Raw genomic sequence first — 20,624 nt, 5'->3', positions numbered from 1 at the left:
ACGGTTAAATGAAAAATTGACTAGGCTTAGAGATTGATACTTGAAAAAGTTAGGCCACTTATTACACTAAGCACGGAGAACTTCTACTTAGGCCACACTCAAATAATTCTTGTATCATGCTCATCAATGAAACTATATGATAGGTATATATTGATTCATTAGGGATTATTAAATGTCATCTACGCGCATAAATCTAGATTGCGGGTTTTGCTTGAGGACAAGCAAAGGTTTAAGTCTGGGGGTGTGATGTGCGTAGATCTTATGATCATTTATGCATACTTTGACGCACATCTACTTGTATTTCATTAGCATAATATATACTTATTGTACCCTATTTCATTATAATGTCATACTTCCATTATATTTTGTTCAGAGATCTACTCTTTGCTTGTTTTGATGGATAGGACGTGATTTGGAGCAAAAACAGAGCTTAAATGAAGTCTAGAGCTTCTAGAGTGTCAAGGACATGCGAAAACTAAGTTCTTCCAAGTTCTGGCCGTGCGGAGACCACACGGCCATGCGAAGGTCATGTGGGGGGCGTGTTGAGGCCGTGTGAATGTCACACGGCCATATGAAATTTTGAGCACTGCGGACTAAAAGTAAAATAACTATAACTTTGTGTTTGGTTGGAGTTTTGGGCTTTTCCATTTTCCTATTTGTAGATAACTTCAAGATCTACAACTTTGATGAATACTTCAACCAGATAAAACCAAGTCTTGAAGGTCTAAAGTTCGTTTCTATGAGACACGGCCTTGGCACACGGCCGTGTCAAATCTTGCACTGCACACCAAGAGTAAAACAGACATAACTTTGTGGTCCTTTGGAGTTTTGGGCTTTTATTTATACCAAATTGTAGCTAACTTTAAGATCTACAACTTTTAGGAAGACCCAAACTCAAGATTACCACGTTAAGAGGTAATAAAATGGCTTACAAGTAGAGGCACGACCTTGATACACGGCCGTGCCGCGCCACTTAACCAGTGCAGAAGATAGGGATAGCTGTTTCAACTTGCACGACCGTGCCACTTAACCAGTGCAGAAGATAGGCATGACCATGCGGATCTCACACGGTCATGACACGGGCCGTGCGACACCCGTACCTTACCCTATAAAAGGGTCATGAACCCTATTCATTGGGGGATCTTTGGTTCGGGACTTCGTTCCTCTCCTTAGGAAAGGGTTCTCCCCTTTGGGGGAAACCCTAGAGCTTCATCCACCATTGTCCCTTGACGTTCCGTCCATCTCCAGAGCAAGGAGGCATCCCTAAGACATCGGAAACCTCGGCAAGCATCTCTTCTTCCCCTTCTTCTCATATCAAGGGTTGTAAGTATGCTTTACTTTATGTTTTGGGCTTGCTCTTCCCTCACAATGGAGTAGATCTCCTTTTCTATGGATGTAGGGAGTAGTTTTGGATAGGGTTTGATGTAAGACTCATGTTTATACCTTTACTCGTTGGATGATTTCTCTTGCTTCGTTTCTATTTGATATGCATGAGACTTGTTGCCTTGTCATGTTAATTGATTGTGTAAGAATTGCTAATTTTGTAAAGAGAGGATCTTAGATCATATACCCGAGGGGCTCTAGTGACAGGGATAACCCATTCATGGACGTCTAGGATATTCCCTTGAAAGGAGAGGCAACTTCTCCAAAAGGAAGTAAGAGACCAAACCAAACCCCTATCTCTATCCCTAATGATACCGATTAGATTTGTATTCTTGTGATCTACCGAGGGGCCCTAGTGACAGGAGTTAACCATAACAGGATTTCACAGGGGTCTTCTCTGATTAGTACTTAAGGATAGTTGCTTTAACTTTCGGCGAAGGTATGTTGATTGACAATGAGTAAAAAAAAGAACATGATGCATCAGGTTTTACCACAACGAAATCGAAATCCTAGAATCCATTTCCCAAAGCTCAAATCCCTCCAAGATCGATTCTCTCATCATTCTCTTTCTCTCTTCAATTGCTCTCGTTAGTTTGCAAGCGCCAAAGCCAACTTTCGACCGTCTAGATAACTTACTTTGCGACATCTCTAGTGCTTAATCAACAGTCCCTGTGGTTCGACAATCTTATATATTACTGACGACGAATTCGTGCACTTGCGGAATCGTAACACACATAAATGTAAAATATATGTTGAAGCTAAAATAACATAGTTATTTTTCCATTTTTCCATTCAATGAAAAGAAGTATGACTCCTCTAACATTAATTCACAGTGATATATGTGATTTAAAGTTATATAAATTAAAGGAGATAAAAATTAATTTTTTAATTTTATTAATGACTGTACTAGATACTGTTATATGTGTCTATGAAAAATAAAGACAAATCCTTTAAATCATTTAAAAATTGTACGAATGAAGTTGAGAATCAAATTGGTCAACAAATTAAAATAATTCAAAGTGATCGAGAAGAATAATATGATGGTCCATTTGATGAATTTTGCATAGATTATAACATTATTCATCAAACAAGAGAACCTTACTCTCCTCAATCAAATGATATTACTGAGCATAAGAACCAAACACTTAAAGAAATAATAAACGCTATGTTGATAAGTTCATATTTAATCTAAAATTTATGGGGGAAACTATTTTATCAGCAAACCAAATTCTCAATAAAATATCTTACAAAAATAAAAATAAAACTCTTTATGAGTTATAGAAGGGTCATAAACCTTTTATAAATATCTAAAAGTATGAGGGTGTTTGGCTAAGATGGAAGTACCTAAGTCAAAGTAAATTAAGCAAGATAAGACCAAAAACAATCAATTGTATTTTTATTTGATATGACAATAACAATAGTTCATATTGATTTTTATAAATTAGCAATTCTTGATGAACATGTTGGAACAATAATAAATTCAAGGAATGTTATATTTTTTTGAAGATATTTTTCCTTGGAAAGAAGAAAGTTCAAATAAAAAACTCATGAAAGCGTGAATATAGATAATCTTAGAAATAATGAAGAACCAAGACATAATAAGAAGGTCAAAATAGTAAAATCATCTGGACCTAATTTTATGACTTATATATTGGAAAATGAACTAAGGATAATAATCGAAGTCTTATTAAGTCTTGATGCTCTTTTTTGGAAATAAGTCATTAATAGTGAAATAGATTCATCATGCAAAATTATACTAGAGAATTGGTGGGTATTCCACCTGGAATTTAGCCTTTAGAATGTAAATAGATTTTAAAGAAAAATATAAAACTGATGTAACTATTGACAAGTACAAGGTAAAACTAATGACAAAGGGATTCTAATAAAAGGAACACCTTGACTTCTTTGAGACCGATAACAAGGATCACATCCATTCAAGTACTTCTTGCAATTATTGCAATGCATAACCTTGAGATACATCAAATAGATGTGAAAATAATCTTTTTAAATGGCAAATTAGAGGAAGAAATTGTTAGTGCAATCCTCCTTGCGTCAATGTTGACCAGGTTTACTAAGCTTGTGTTGGCTCGAGCTTGAGTTTCGATGTTTGGACAATATGTGTGAATTAGAAGTCTAGTAGGTCATCGGAGACTTGACTGATAAAGTCCTAACGGAGGTTAGGCAAGATAAAGTCCGAACTCAAGAGTTAGGCAAAGGAAAGTTCAAGTGGATTAAGGAGGATTGCATGTTTCTAATTGGAGGTTAGGAAAATGGAAGTCCTAGTGGCACTAGGTGTAACGCCCGCCCCTTCCGGGGATGCTAAGGTTACCCTAAGGGACGGGGATTACTTACACTTACCTAACATACATGTGCATATGATCTCATGGCAGCGGAAGATATTTATTAAAATTTTCATTCTATTTTATCATATGCATTTTCTCTTTTTTTTTTTTTTTAACATGGCATGTGAACGGTAAATCATACTAATACTCATGCATAACTTAATCTATATTTGCTACTTGAACATGAATCATGATCTTATAAATCTACTAACATGAAATAAGACATCATAAATGCATAACATACTAGTTCAAGTTATCAGCATAAACATAAGGTCCAAACTTAGTCCACATGCACAATTCAACCAAATAAAGTTTTAAAACTAAATTAGATCTATCCACCATGCCACCTCCACACACACTCTCTGCCTTTCCTGCTGATCCCCTTAGTTCATCCATTCCTTGTCATTCTCTGCAGTACAAGGAAACATAAAAACTATAAGTCCTAAGTCTTAGTAAGTTCCTTTCCTACTCATAAAACCATAAATCATACGTACACATAAAACATATCATAGCATGTGAAAGACATGACATAACCACATCATAGCATGTGAGAACATAACATAAAACATATCATAGCATGTGAGTACATATCATGAAACATATCATAGCATGTGAGGTCATAACATGAAACATATCATAACATGTGAATACATAACATGAACTAATAACATGATCATCCAAACATCATAAACATGATTCCAAAAGTAAATAAGTGTGAAGGAAATCGTATAACATGTACATGTAGATGCAAGATGTTCCTTTGAAAACATGCATAATGAAATGAACATATGCAACATGTATTTTTTTTTCATATCATATACATACTTGAACATAATATCACATAAGGGTCCGGCTTGTACCACATACATACATAAATGCGCGCAATCCCTAGGACAGGGTAGCTAGCTCCGAACCTACTAGGAATCTAGGTCCGTTCATAGTCCGTCGACCTAGGGGCGTACTAAGGAGCCCATCCTTTTTTACGAGGCCCGTTTCATAGACCATCGACCTCGGGGCGCTTATGGAGCCCACCCTTGGTACAAGCCATACAAAAAAGTAAAATAGCATGTCATATATATCATGTATCATATTTCTTATCATGTCATCATACATATCATATTCTTGTCTTATCATACATGTCATATCATGAAGAGAGCTCTTGATCCCAACTTAAGGGAAGCATCTCTTAGGTTTTTCTTCTTACATAAGCCTTTCATAACATATCTCATAAACCATAACATGTTCTTATCATAACATAGAGCATAGCATGTTACATGAAACATAGCATTTATCATGTCATGAAGCATAGCATATCATCTCATGAAACTTAGCATATATCATATCATGAAGCATAGCATATCATATCATGAAACTTAGCATATATCATATCATGAAGCATAGCATATCATATCATGAAGCATAGCATATATCATTCCATGAAACATAGCATATCATATCATGAAATCATAGCATATAACATATCATGAAGCATAGCATATCATATCATGAAATCATAGCATACAACATATCATGAAGCATAGAAACTTAAACTAACCATATATCAAGAATCATACATTATGAGGAAACATAAGCATGCATAGTTAGATTCAAAAACCTTTCCCTAACCCTATTCTTTCAATCTTGGCCGAAACCTTACTAGCATGAATTCTAAACTTTGGCCACCATAAGGAGCATGAAACTTCAACCAACTATAGATAAATAATCATACATCATAAAGGAGCATAAATAAGCATGGTTAAAGTTCAAGACCTTACTCTAAGCTCATATACTTGCTTGGCCGAACCCTAAGGTGAGGTTCTAAGATTCATTTGTACAACATGTAGCATGAAAACTTATCTAATCTCATACAAAAGATCATACAACATGTAGAAACATAACTAAGCATAATTAGGTTAGAAAAACTTAGTTCTAAGCTTACTTGCTACCTTGGCCGAAACCTACAAGTAGGGTTTCAAGTCTTCTAGTGCAATATGTAACGTAAATTCTTAACCTAACTTCATACAAGGTATCATACCTCATAAATGAACATAAGCAAGCATGTTTAGGTTTTAAATTTTTGCCCTAAGCCTCATATCTTATCTTGGCCGAAACTTCACTAGGTTTTTCATCTTTTTTTTTTTATATACAAGATGAAGCATAAAAAGGAATCTAAGCTATCAACACATAAGAGTTCATTCATCGTAAGAGGGCATAAACAACATATTATCATTTAAATTACAAAAACCTTACTCCAAATTTCATTCCTATTCTTGGCCGAAACTTGAAGATAAATTTATCCTAATTTTATACAACATGAAGCATGAAAAACTTAAGCTATCAACATATAAGAAAGTCTAACAAGTTTTAGGAGCATAAACAATATGTTTCCTTTTTAAAGTTTTGCCCTAAACCTTATAACTTATCTTGGCCGAAACATTAGGTTAGAGTTCTTAAACTTTTTAATATCATATGAAGTATCCAACTTAGCTAACAACATATAAAAGATCCTATATCATGAAGGAACATAGACAAGCATGTTACCAAAAGAAACTTTGCTCTAAACCTTCTCCTTTTTGTCTTGGCCGAAACTTCAAGGTGAGGTTCTAAATTCCCTTTTTTTTTTTTTTGTACAACATAGAGCATAACTTGTAAATTTGTTTATCCTAAGTGACCACTAACCTATCTTGGCCGAAACTTGTAAGGAGATCTCTAAGGTTTCAATAACATTCACATACAAGGAAAATCGATAACTACTTGTACTGCAGTGAGGGGATACTCACATCCTTGCTTGATTTACTTAGGGAAGAAACCTTGTTTGTGGAGCCTTCCTAGAGAGGAGTTTGCTTCTTGGCTTGGTTACGGCAATGGTGTGGAGGAGGAGAGTTCTTGGTCACGGTGGAGAGGAGGAGGGAGGAGGAAGAGAGCAAAATAAATGTTTTCTCTTTCTTTTCTCCTTTTATTCCTCATGAAGAGAAGAAGGGAAAATGAATTTTTTTTCCTTTTCTTTTCTTTTACTCATCCCTTAATGAAAAGAGATAGCAAGAATCCTCTTTTCCTTTGAGAGGAAGAAGGCAATTCCAGCTTCTCTTCCTAAATGAATGAAACCTTCTCTTACTCTTAACTATATTGTCCCTTCTCTTCCTAACAATACATTCTCTTGATTCATTGGTTATCACATACATGTATCTAGTAAGAGGTCCAAGGTTCAAACCTTGGTCATCTCTTTTTGGTTCTATTTTATTATTTTTGTTAATTTCCACCTAAGGCCTATTTTTAACCATGGTAAAATATATAAACTTGCTAGATATCCTATGGGTGTTACTGTCCCCCATACCTCATAAAAGTTCATCCTCGAACTTAAAATAGCTCTGAGTACTTTTGTTTCATATCATCTTCACGTTCCCAAGTGGCTTCCTCAAACCGTTGATTTTGCCATAGGACCTTTACCAAAGGCACCTCTTTGTTCCTTAGTCTTTTGACATCTCGGTCTAGTATTTGAACCGGTCGGCTCTCGTAACTCAGGTCCTCTTTCACTTGCACTGTCTGTGGCTCGATCACTTGGTCTGTGCTAGGTGTACATTTATTGAGCATTGAAACGTGGAATACATTATGGATTGCCGACATTTCTTGAGGCAGCTCTATCTCATAAGCTGCCTTACCGACTCTTTTCAAAATCGGATATGGTCCCACGTAGCGCGGACTTAGCTTTCCCTTCTTTCCGAATCTCATCACTCCTTTCATAGGAGCTACCTTGAGAAATACTAAATCTCCAACGTTGAATTCTAACGGCCTACGCCGTTTATTTGCATAATTCTTCTGCCGACTCTGAGCAGTTTCTATTCTTTGGCGGATGTTTTGTATAGCACGGGTGGTGTTGTCAATGAAATCTGTTCGAAATCCCATTTCCTTCTTTTCACCACCTTCGTACCAGCATATAGGAGATCTGCATTTCCTCCCATACAAAGCCTCGTAAGGTGCCATTCCAATAGTAGCTTGGTAGCTATTGTTGTAGGCGAATTCCGGTAAGCATAGATATCGGCACCAGCTTCCCTTGAAGTCTAAAGCGCAAGCCCGTAACATGTCTTCTAGTACTTGGTTTACCCTTTCTATCTGTCCGTCAGTCTAAGGATGGAAGGCAGTACTGAACAATAGCTTCGTGCCAAGAGCCTTCTGAACACATTCCCAGAAATGTGAAACGAAGCGACCATCTCTGTCAGAAATGATGGTCTTAGGAATCCCATGTAATCTAATAATTTCCTTGACATATATTTGAGCCAGTTGCTCAATTGAGTAAGTCATCTTGATTGCTAAGAAGTGAGCGGATTTCGTCAGTCTGTCTACGATTATCCAAATAGCATCGTAGTCGTTCGTCGTTTTGGACAGTCCTGAGATGAAATCCATAGAAATGTCCTCCCATTTCCATTCTGGGATCTGAATTAGCTACAGTACTCCTCCAAGTCTCTAGTGTTCTGCTTTAACCTCTGACAGGTCAAGCAGGTACTGACATACCGAGCCACATCTCTTTTCATATCGAACCACCAAAATTTTTTTTTCAGGTCTTGGTACATTTTGGTGGATCCAGGATGCATCGCATAGGGCGTTGCTGGACCACCCTTGGAGTCATTCCATTGCTTCCTCTTGCCACTGTGATTTCCTTTCCAGTTGGTTCTGGTGCTCTGAGATTTCTGTCCTCCCGGCTGAGTTTGACTCTTGCCTTCATTCGTTGCCGTCTGATAGTGTTCGGTGATCAGGGCACTGCTGATTAATTCTTCAGCGGTCTGTGGTCTATTAACTCCGCCGGCCACATTCAGAGCTATCTCAGGTCTGAGCATCTTCAGCATGAGTCTGACCTTTTCTCTTTCAGTGCTAACCAATTCTGGACATAAGCGCGCTAAACGGTTGAATTTTTTAACAGCTTCATTAACCGACAGATCGCCTTGTCGGAACTCGGTGAACTCGTCATAGTGCTTGTTTGTCACCCTCATATGGAAGAATTCTTCGAAAAATTCCGTCTCGAAGTCTGTCCATCTCATTTGATTTATTTGTCTTTTTGCTTTGACTCGGTCCCACCACATTCTGGCATCGCCCGTAAGGCAGAACGATGAGCATTTGACTTTCTCATGTTTGGGCCAATCCAATAACTCCACTATGCTCTCCACAGTATTGAACCAGGCCTGCGCGTCCCATGGTTCACAGTTACCGGAGAAAGCTTCCGGCTTCAGTCTTTGCCACTGAATCAGATATGCTTCCTGACGAACCACTAGAGCTGGGCCTACCGGTGGTGCAGGGGCCGGTGGCACTGGTGCAGCTGCAAGTATAACTGGCATCGTATTTTGATTTCCAGGTGGGGTAGCAGTATTCCCCTGCTGATTCATTAGAGCAGTGATTATCTGTTGTTGTTCCGTAACCTGACGCTGGAGCTCAGTGACCACATGCATCAGATCCGGTGGAGGTACTGTCTCCTCTGCTCTAGTATTGCGTCTTCTAGCCATGCTTCTCTTCATGAATAATAACAAGGCTAGCATAAGTTATTATTATTCCTAATCTACCATCATGCATACTTAGACTAAAACTGTAACTTATCAAATAATAATAAAAATGGAGTAGACATGCATACTATCAAAGCATCATGAAAGAATAGATTTAAGCATAAGCATCATAACAATTTAAGCATAAAAATTCTTACTTGGAGCGGCAGGATGTAGGCTTGATGTGTGTGTAGTGGAAGGTAGACCTGCTCTGATACCAAATTGTAACGTCCGCTCCTAAGGGACGGGGATTACTTACACCTACCTAACATACATGTGCATATGATCTCATGGAAGCGGAAGATATTTATTAAAATTTTCATTCTATTTTATCATATGCATTTTCTCTTTTTTTTTTTAACATGGCATGTGAACCGTAAATCATACTAATACTCATGTATAACTTAATCTATATTTTCTACTTGAACATGAATCATGATCTTATAAATCTACTGACATGAAATAAGACATCATAAATGCATAACATACTAGTTCAAGTTATCAGCATAAACATAAGGTCCAAACTTAGTCCACATGCACAATTCAACCAAATAAAGTTTTAAAACTAAATTAGATCTATCCACCATGCCACCTCCACACACACTCTCTGCCTTTCCTGCTGCTCCCCTTAGTTCATCCATTCCTTGCCTTTAAAGTTTTAAAACTAAATTAGATCTATCCACCATGCCACCTCCACACACACTCTCTGCCTTTCCTGCTGCTCCCCTTAGTTCATCCATTCCTTGCCTTTCTCTGCAGTACAAGGAAACATAAAAACTATAAGTCCTAAGTCTTAGTAAGTTCCTTTCCTACTCATAAAACCATAAATCATACGTACACATAAAACATATCATAGCATGTGAAAGACATGACATAACCACATCATAGCATGTGAGAACATAACATAAAACATATCATAGCATGTGAGTACATATCATGAAACATATCATAGCATGTGAGGTCATAACATGAAACATATCATAACATGTGAATACATAACATGAACTAATAACATGATCATCCAAACATCATAAACATGATTCCAAAAGTAAATAAGTGTGAAGGAAATCGTATAACATGTACATGTAGATGCAAGATGTTCCTTTGAAAACATGCATAATGAAATGAACATATGCAACATGTATTTTTTTTTTCATATCATATACATACTTGAACATAATATCAACATAAGGGTCTGGCTTGTACCACATACATACATAAATGCGCGCAATCCCTAAGACAGGGTAGCTAGCCCCGAACCTACTAGGGATCTAGGTCCGTTCATAGTCCGTCGACCTAGGGGCGTACTAAGGAGCCCATCCTTTTTTACAAGGCCCGTTTCATAGACCATCGACCTCGGGGCGCTTATGGAGCCCACCCTTGGTACAAGCCATACAAAAAAGTAAAATAGCATGTCATACATATCATGTATCATATTTCTTATCATGTCATCATACATATCATATTCTTGTCTTATCATACATGTCATATCATGAAGAGAGCTCTTGATCCCAACTTAAGGGAAGAATTTCTTAGGCTTTTCTTCTTACATAAGCCTTTCATAACATATCTCATAAACCATAACATGTTCTTATCATAACATAGAGCATAGCATGTTACATGAAACATAGCATTTATCATGTCATGAAGCATAGCATATCATCTCATGAAACTTAACATATATCATATTATGAAGCATAACATATCATATCATGAAACTTAGCATATATCATATCATGAAGCATAGCATATCATATCATGAAGCATAGCATATATCATTCCATGAAACATAGCATATCATATCATGAAATCATAGCATATAACATATCATGAAGCATAGCATATCATATCATGAAATCATAGCACATAACATATCATGAAGCATAGAAACTTAAACTAACCATATATCAAGAATCATACATTATGAGGAAACATAAGCATGCATAGTTAGATTCAAAAACCTTTCCCTAACCCTATTCTTTCAATCTTGGCCGAAACCTTACTAGTATGAATTCTAAACTTTGGCCACCATAAGGAGCATGAAACTTCAACCAACTATAGATAAATAATCATACATCATAAAGGAGCATAAATAAGCATAGTTAAAGTTCAAGACCTTACTCTAAGCTCATATACTTGCTTGGTCGAACCCTAAGGTGAGGTTCTAAGATTCATTTGTACAACATGTAGCATGAAAACTTATCTAATCTCATACAAAAGATCATACAACATGTAGAAACATAACTAAGCATAATTAGGTTAGAAAAACTTAGTTCTAAGCTTACTTGCTACCTTGGCCGAAACCTACAAGTAGGGTTTCAAATCTTCTAGTGCAATATGTAACATAAAGTCTTAACCTAACTTCATACAAGGTATCATACCTCATAAATGATCATAAGCAAGCATGTTTAGGTTTTAAATTTTAGCCCTAAGCCTCATATCTTATCTTGGCCGAAACTTCACTAGGGTTTTCATCTTTTTTTTTTATATACAACATGAAGCATAAAAAGGAATCTATGCTATCAACACATAAGAGTTCATTCATCATAAGAGGGCATAAACAACATATTATCATTTAAATTTCAAAAACCTTACTCCAAATTTCATTCCTATTCTTGGCCGAAACTTGAAGATAAACTTATCCTAATTTTATACAACATGAAGCATGAAAAACTTAAGCTATCAACATATAAGAAAGTCTAACAAGTTTTAGGAGCATAAACAATATGTTTCCTTTTTAAAGTTTTGCCCTAAACCTTATAACTCATCTTGGTCGAAACACTAGGTTAGAGTTCTTAAACTTTTTAATATCATATGAAGTATCCAACTTAGCTAACAACATATAAAAGATCCTATATCATGAAGGAACATAGACAAGCATGTTACCAAAAGAAACTTTGTTCTAAACCTTCTCCTTTTTGTCTTGGCCGAAACTTCAAGGTGAGGTTCTTAATTCCCTTTTTTTTTTTTTTTTTTTGTACAACATAGAGCATAACTTGTAAACTTGTTTATCCTAAGTGACTACTAACCTATCTTGGCCGAAACTTGCAAGGAGATCTCTAAGGTTTCAATAACATTCACATACAAGGAAAATCGATAACTACTTGTACTGCAGTGAGGGGATACTCACATCCTTGCTTGATTTACTTAGGGAAGAAACCTTGTTTGTGGAGCCTTCCTAGAGAGGAGTTTGCTTCTTGGCTTGGTTGCGGCAATGGTGTGGAGGAGGAGAGTTCTTGGTCACGGTGGAGAGGAGGAGGGAGGAGGAAGAGAGCAAAATGAATGTTTTCTCTTTCTTTTCTCCTTTTATTCCTCATGAAGAGAAGAAGGGAAAATGAATTTTTTTCCTTTTCTTTTCTTTTACTCATCCCTTAATGAAAAGAGAAAGCAAGAATCCTCTTTTCCTTTGAGAGGAAGAAGGCAATTCCAACTTCTCTTCCTAAATGAATGAAACCTTCTCTTACTCTTAACTATATTGTCCCTTCTCTTCCTAACAATACATTCTCTTGATTCATTGGTTATCACATACATGTATCTAGTAAGAGGTCCAAGGTTTAAACCTTGGTCATCTCTTTTTGGTTCTATTTTTTTACTTTTGCTAATTTCTACCTAAGGCCTATTTTTAACCATGGTAAAATATATAAACTTGCTAGATATCCTATGGGTGTTACACTAGGCAAACCTAATTGGGAACTAGGTTAAGTCAAAGGTGGGTTAGTTGGGTGCTAAACACTTGACACAAGTAAAGTCCTAGTGGGACTAGGAATACTTAGTTGGGAACTAGGTTAAGTTCAAGATGGGTTACTTGAGAGCTAAATACTTGGCACAAGTGAAGTTCTAGTAGGACTAGAAAATTTAGTTGGGAACTAGGTTAAGTTTAAGGTGGATTAGCTAGGAGCTAAACACTTGGCACGAGAAAAGTCCTAGCTAGGAACAAGGAAAGGGAATGTCTAAGTTGGTCATGGGTGGACCGAACATTTGATGAGGAAGTCCTAGTGAGTCATGGTTTATCAGATGGTGGGCTAAGGAAACCCTATACTTAGGATAAGTGAGCTAGAGTTGGGCAATTGATTAAAGTAATTGATTGACCCTAAGCCAATCGATTGGGAAGGTGCCTAATCGATTGGGAGGTTTGCTGCGAAAGGCTTGGTGAATTGATTGTATTATCATTCAGCCTTTCCTAATCAATTGGGTAATCGATTGAGAGAAGCCTTCTTTGTGAGAACAAAAAGTTCTCAAATCAATTGGCTGATTGATTAGGGAACTACCAATCGATTGAGAAGCCCTCTTTGTGAGAATAGAAAGCTCTCAAATTTATTGGCTGATCAATTGGGAGGTTCGTCGCAAAAATAGAAGCTTGGTGAATCGATTTAGTCAAAAGTGAATCGATCAGGTGATCGACTGGGAGAAGCAAAAAAGATCCATTGCAAGGTTTAGACTACTAGATTGAATCTGATCTAACGTGGTAATCGATTGGGAGTAAGACTAATCGATTGGGAGACATAAATTAACGTGATAAAGGGATTTTGTGAAGATTCAAATTGACACTTCTTCTCCGCCAGTTTTTGCCAGTTCTTGAGGTTTTGAAAGAGAAGTGTTGCTGCACTATTCAAGTATTAAGAGGAAGTCCAGAGCAATAAGAGATTAAGAGCAAGATTTTTTATTGTTGTATTTACTTCCTTATTCTTGTTGTATTTTTATTGTATTTTCTCATTGTATTTCTCGTGTTGAGATTGTATGAGACTTCTCCATCTTCGAGAAGGAGGTTTTCATAGTATATCTATGAGTGAGGAGAGTCGATCTTTGGATTAGTCACCTCAAAGAGGTGGATATCAAGAAAAATGAGTGCGTTAGCAATTGTTCCAAGTTTCTACTGCAACAAATCATCATTGAAGCGATTGAAGCTAATCACCCCCCTCTAGCTCCCAAAGTGTCCTAATAAGTGATATCCTAGTGAGGTCGCTCTTCTTTGGACTACTTGCCGGAAAGAGCAAAGAGCTAGAGGAAGAAGAAGAAGTTGAAGATTTGAGGCCTAATTTTAACATGTCAAAAGGCTAATCATCAAGAGAGCTCAAGTTCAAAATGGAGTTAGAGATAAATTCGGATATGACATTCAAACACCTCCACCATTTAGAATAAGAAGCTTCAATCTTTCAAAATCAAGGGGTTAAAATTTCTTCATGATGGAGATAGAGCAATGGTTTGCTCTAATGGAGAAATTTATAGCTCCAATAAATATAAAAGGGAAGCTCATTAATAAAAACAAATGGACCGAGGAGCAACAAAAAAAATCTGAGGCTAATGATAAGGTAACCAAAATTTTAGTTAATTTATTATCTAACAATATCTTATGCAAAATAGGAGATTTCAAGAGTGCATATGAGTTATGGAGCAAATTGGCCAAGCTCCATAAAAATCCATCCTCAAGGGAAAATGGAGAAAAAGGAAAAGAGGGAAACTCTTTGTTTCAAATATAAGAGAATTCAAAGGTTGAGCGGTACTCATGTAACACCCACAAAATTATAAGATAAGTATATGGGGGTTAGTTGCTTTAGAACATAGAGGTAAAAAAAAAAGAATCAAAATAAGAAATAAAAAGAAGAGGTGAAGGTTTGAACCTTGAACCTCTCACAAAGGATAGAAATAAAACTATGTATGATAACCACTAGGATAATGAATAATATGTGAATGGGAAATGGTGTGAATTTTAGTTAAAAGTAAAGATAAAAATTTAGTGAGGAAACAAGAGAAAATCAAGTAGCTTTCTTCCTCTTGTTTACTTCTTGGTTAAGGAAAGGAGTAACAAAAGACAAGTTGTCTTTCTCCCTTTTTTTTCTTCTCTATTTTCGTGGGGTTTAAGGGGATGATGAAGAGAAGAGTTAAGGGGAGGGAATGAAGACATATTCTCATTAGAAAAATACATGCATGCATTAAGGAGGAAAGGAAGCAAAGTTCACCTTTGTAACTTCCACCCACTTAGCATAAAAAGGAAAGGAACTAAAGGATTTCATTTTTTTTCCTTCTCCCTCACCCTTGCCGAGACTAGAAGCCTCCTTTCCTCACCTCCACAAGCCAAGTTTAGGTTTCTCTCTAAGAGAAAACTAAACTACAAGAAGGAGCCTTCAAGGTGTACCCTTCCAAGCAAGATAAAAATCAAGAGGAGTGCTAGAAGAAGAAGCTCTCTACTTCCTCTTCACCAAGGGTACCAATTCTTTAAAGATTAACAAGTGAACACTAGGTAAGCTTTCCCTCACCTGTGGTACAATAGTTTATACGGTTTTTCCATGGAGATAGATCGCTTAAAAACCTAGGACTTGCTTTGAGAAAATTCGGCCAAAAACAAGAAGAAGAGTCTAAGAAAGTTGTAATTGGTTATGCTTACTATTTTTCTTGTGACATGTATTTTTTTTGTAAGAGGTTACCCTAAGGTTTCCATGCTAGAATAAATAATGAAAAATTAGATCCATAAGCCCTAGACTCTCGGCCAAGCATGAACAAGAAGACTAGGTAAGTTAAGACTCAAACTAAGCATGTTTCCTTATTCTTTTGTTATGTACCTATGATGATGAGGTTGTTAAATTTATCTCTTACTTGTATGTTGTTTGAAACTCCATTTCCAAGCTCATGAATACTCGGACATATAAGAAGTAAAGGCCTAGAAGAGTTTTAAACCTAAGACTAAGCATGCTAAGATTTTTCCTAAGACAAGATATGAAGCTAAAATGTTATAACATGATTTTTATGTTAGTTATGAATCTTGTTCCATGTTTTTGAAGGTTCAGTTATGATGAGATTTGAAGTCTAGGAAAGTTTAAACCAAGGCTAGGAGGCTCATGACTTCTTGATTAAATAATATGAAACTAGTTGATGATTTTATGGTTGCTTGTTACATAGAATTTTGGTTATATAAAACTTTTGGCCACACCAAGTTTTAAGGCTAGGATGTGTAGATTGTTAACTAAGTTTACTCATGTTGTTCCTTGTTATGATGCCATGAAAAATTGTGTAGGGTTTCCATGCTTTTAGGCCATATGAAAAACAAGACCAAGCTCATATGTTTCGGCCACCTTTGGATTAAAGGCCTAGGAAAACTTAGAAACCAACTTATATATGTTCATGATGTTTCTTGTGGTAAGCACTATGAAAGGTAGTTGTGTTTTCCATGCTTTTATGCCACTAGAAATTTAGTTCATACTTGATAGGTTTCGGCCAAGACTAGAGTAAGGCCTAGAGAAATTTTGAAACCAACTTACATATGTTCATGATGTTTCTTGTGATAAGTAATATGAAATGTAGTGTGGTTACCATGCTCTTATGCCACTAAAAACCTAGTTCCATGAGTTATAGGTTTCGGCCACCTTGAGTTAAGGGGTCTAGGAAGTTTGAAATTTTAAACAAACATGCTTATGTTGTTCCTCATGAAAATGTATAACATGTTGGCTTAAGGTTCAACACTCCCATGCTACTTGTAACCTAGAATGAGACAAGCTAGGGTTCGGCCATGATAAGATTAGGAGCTTAAGAAACTTAGAACCCAAACTAAATATGCTTAAGTAGTTCCCTATGAAATATGATATGATATGAGTTTAGGGTTTACATGTTTGCATGTTGCTTAGAACTTGATTTCCCTTCATGAAAGGTTTCGGCCATGAAATAATTGGAAACCTAGGAGGGCTTAAAATTTAGGTTAACATGCTTATGACCTTTCTTATGTTAGTATGTGAAGATACCATTAGATTTTTATGGTTGTATGTTGTCTAGAGATCATGTGGACCTTTCATGATTTTCGGCCATATGGGTTTAGTGACTAGATATACCTCACATGCTACGAAGAGATGATATTAAATGATTCCATGAATGGTTATGTCTTTTTATGATATGTGTTATGTTCTTTCATGTATGCTTATGACCCATGTATGTGCTATGTGCTCAAACATGCTTACTTTATGACATGATAAAATGATATGTTCATTATGCAAGCCTATGATTCATGCATGTGCTGTGTGCCCAAATATGCGTGTTTTATGATAAGTGATATGTTCATGATGTATGTTATAATTCATGCATGTGCTGTGTGCCCAAATATGCATGTTTTATGATATGTTAAGAAATATGATATGCATGAAATGATAAGAACTATGATATGTAAGTCATGCTACTTTACTTTATGTATGGCTTGTACCAAGGGTGGGCTCCATAAGCGCCCCGGGGTCGATGGACTAAGAAACGGGCCTCGTTAGGGATGGGCTCCTAAGTGCCCCTAGGTCGATGGACTAAGAAACGGGCCTAGTATGTATGCCTTGTAGGGTTCAAGACTTGCTACCTTGGACCTACATAGGACGCGCGCATTTATGTATGTGGTACAAGCCGGGGCCCTAATCATGTTGAGATTATGTTTAAGTATGTATTGTATAAGTTTTCAAAAGACATGTTGCATATGTTGCATGATATATGTTAGGAGTTTGCCATGCTTATACTTTATGATTATGCCATGATAGTTATGATGATGTTATGCTATGACAGGATACGTTTGATGATCATGTTATGTTATGCCATGATACTTTATGTTATGTTACGATATGCTATGATATGCTCTTGACATGATACATTTGTCTTTATGCCTTATGACTTGTGATTTTAATATGCTTTACGGTTTTTGTGAGTAGGAAAGGAACTTACTGAGCCATGAGTGCTCATAGCTTACTTTCTTGTACCACAGATAAAGGCAAGGAATGGATGTACTAGAGGAGCATCAGGAGAGGCTAGAAGGATGTGTGCGGTAGTGGACTGGCTAAAAGAAAAGACCTGCTTTTGTTTAATAAGAAATTTGCCATGTTGATGTTTTTATTTTATGACTCCATGACCTTAAGTATGTGTTGGGTATTAAGACTCAAAAATTATGATAGGTATGCTATGTGTTTCTTTTATGTCTATGGTGATCTTTAAGTAAGAAAAGGTTTTTACTTTCTTTTAAGCAAGACTTCCGCTGTGTTAAGTATGTATGTGTCGTAAGTAACCCCCGTCGCCTTAGCAGGAAGGGGCGGGGCGTTACAACTCAACATCCGAGGAGGAAATTAAAGAAGCATCCACCTCAAGGATTAAGGGGGAGAGATCATTGACATCAGAACAAGAAGAAATCTCATCATCCGGAGTCAATGAGAAAGAAGATGGTATCACCTCCACAAGTCAAGAAAGCGTAAATTGAGAAGGTATATCAATTTTGTGCATTAAAAATAGAGATCATATTATTTATTTTGAGTGTAGAGAAAAAGGATACTATAAGAACAAGTATCCTAAATTGGAGAAGAAGAAGACCCAAGTGGCACCCAAAGTGAAGGAGAAGCCAAAGGAGCTTTATCCATGATACACAAAGATAAAGAGCATATTGTGTGCTTCACATGCAACCAAAAAGGATATTATTATAATCTATGTCCAAAGGGGAAGCTTAACAAGGGAGGAAGCTCAAATCAAGGGAGAGCTTCTAAAAGTAGAATTAAGGTACCATTAGTTAATGGTAATTCTTCATTTAATATAATAACCATGCTAGAAATAAATTTTATGATTTTAGAGCATGTTACCATGAAAATAGGAAGCATAATCATCCTAGGGAAAATTACAAAGCATTTCATGCTAGAACCATCTACCCCAAGGATATGAAGGTAGAAAATGGTTTAGGAAAGAAACTAAAACAATCTATATATATGCCTAAAAGGAACAATATCCAAGGCAATAAGGAAAATCTAAATTTGAGGATTTAAGGATATAAAATCAAGTCTTGAGGTAAAGATTTGATAAATTAGAGAAGACCTTTAAGAAAATAACAAATGATGTCATAGGGTCAAAGAAGCAAACCTATGTCAAAATAGACATGAGTCATTCAATGGCAAGAGAGGTTTGGGATACAAACTAAAAGACATGGAGAATGTGCCCTCATACCATAGAGTTCTATATAATTATGGAACCAACCTTAGATCTAGGAGTCAAGCCAATGTTTCAAGGAAAATTATCTCTAGAGTTAACCTTGAGAAGTCTAACATGGCTAATGCTTTTAAGAAGCCAAGGGAAGTAATTAAGAAGGTTACAAAGGAAGTTATCCCAAGAGTTGACCTAGAAGAGTCTAGTGTGACTAAGACTTCTAAGAAGCCTAAGAAAGTCATTAGGAAGATATCAGGGGAAGTTATCCTAAATAAATATCTAGAATACCCAAAGAGCACCAATATGTTTTGAGTTCCTAAAAGTGTGTTCTCTACATCCTAAATTAGTTTAGAGTGTGTCAACTCTAATTGGAAGAGTAGTTAACTCAACCACGGTAAAGTTGACACTTTAGGAAATTTTAAAGGTATTGTGACACCTTGAAAATGAGAAGTGGATTTTTATTCTTGAAAGAGTAAAAATGTGCTAATAAAATTTGAAGAATTGAGCTTGATCAAATTGGAACAAATAGGATAAAACTCAAGAAATACCAAGTTGGGATTTTAACATTTTCTAGGGAGATAAGGGCAAACCTAGGTTTATTTTTTGACTAGGTTTATTTTTTGACTTAGCGATTAATAATGATACCTAGATAGAAAATCTAGATATTTTCTTTATGTTAAACTTGCCATGTTTTGTGTGCCCTATCACATGTCATGTCATCATATCATACATCTTGCATGGAAAATGATACATATCATACATACATAATTTAGGTCAAGATATGATAAATTTCTTTTTAAAAATATGCATTTGATGTATGTCATGATCATTATCATGCATTGTTTTTAATTCCTTGTAGTTAAGGATAATGACATTAATTGGCATCCTAGGTTGGATGATCAAAGTTTAAATGCCTAGTTAAAAAAATATATGATCCCTTAGTTTAGAAAAAACCTAATTTACATTTCACAAAAATCATAAGGTTGACTTTTATGTGTACTGAGACACGTTAGATACAAGTGAGATGTTATAAAGATGAACAAAACTCAAGATATTAATTTAATGTGTCTTTTTAAGTTTTAGTATCATCAAAACAAATGATTATATGAAGTCCAATCATGGAGAAGGTTAGTGTATAAGTCATGCATATTTAACCCAAAGATCGTGGTTGAAAATTTATTTTAAAAATCATTTCAAAATCATTTTGAAAGACCTTGGTAAAGTATATCTTTGATAGAAGTCACCATTGATTAAGTTGACACTAAGTTAGGGTGAAACATTGAGATTTTTAATTATTTCTAATTTTGTGTCAATCTTTAAAAAGGAGATATATTTTCATTAAAAACTATTTTTTCCTAATAGTATATGACATAGGTAATGTATACATAAAATTTCATAATTTTTAGATAATCGTAGAATTATTTATGAGTTTTTGAAATTAAATATGAAATTGAAT

Source organism: Zingiber officinale, chromosome 3B (assembly GCF_018446385.1).
Source record: "Zingiber officinale cultivar Zhangliang chromosome 3B, Zo_v1.1, whole genome shotgun sequence".
NCBI lineage: Eukaryota > Viridiplantae > Streptophyta > Magnoliopsida > Zingiberales > Zingiberaceae > Zingiber > Zingiber officinale.
The sequence above is the reverse complement of the archived record's forward strand: the minus strand, read 5'-3'. Positions refer to the sequence as shown.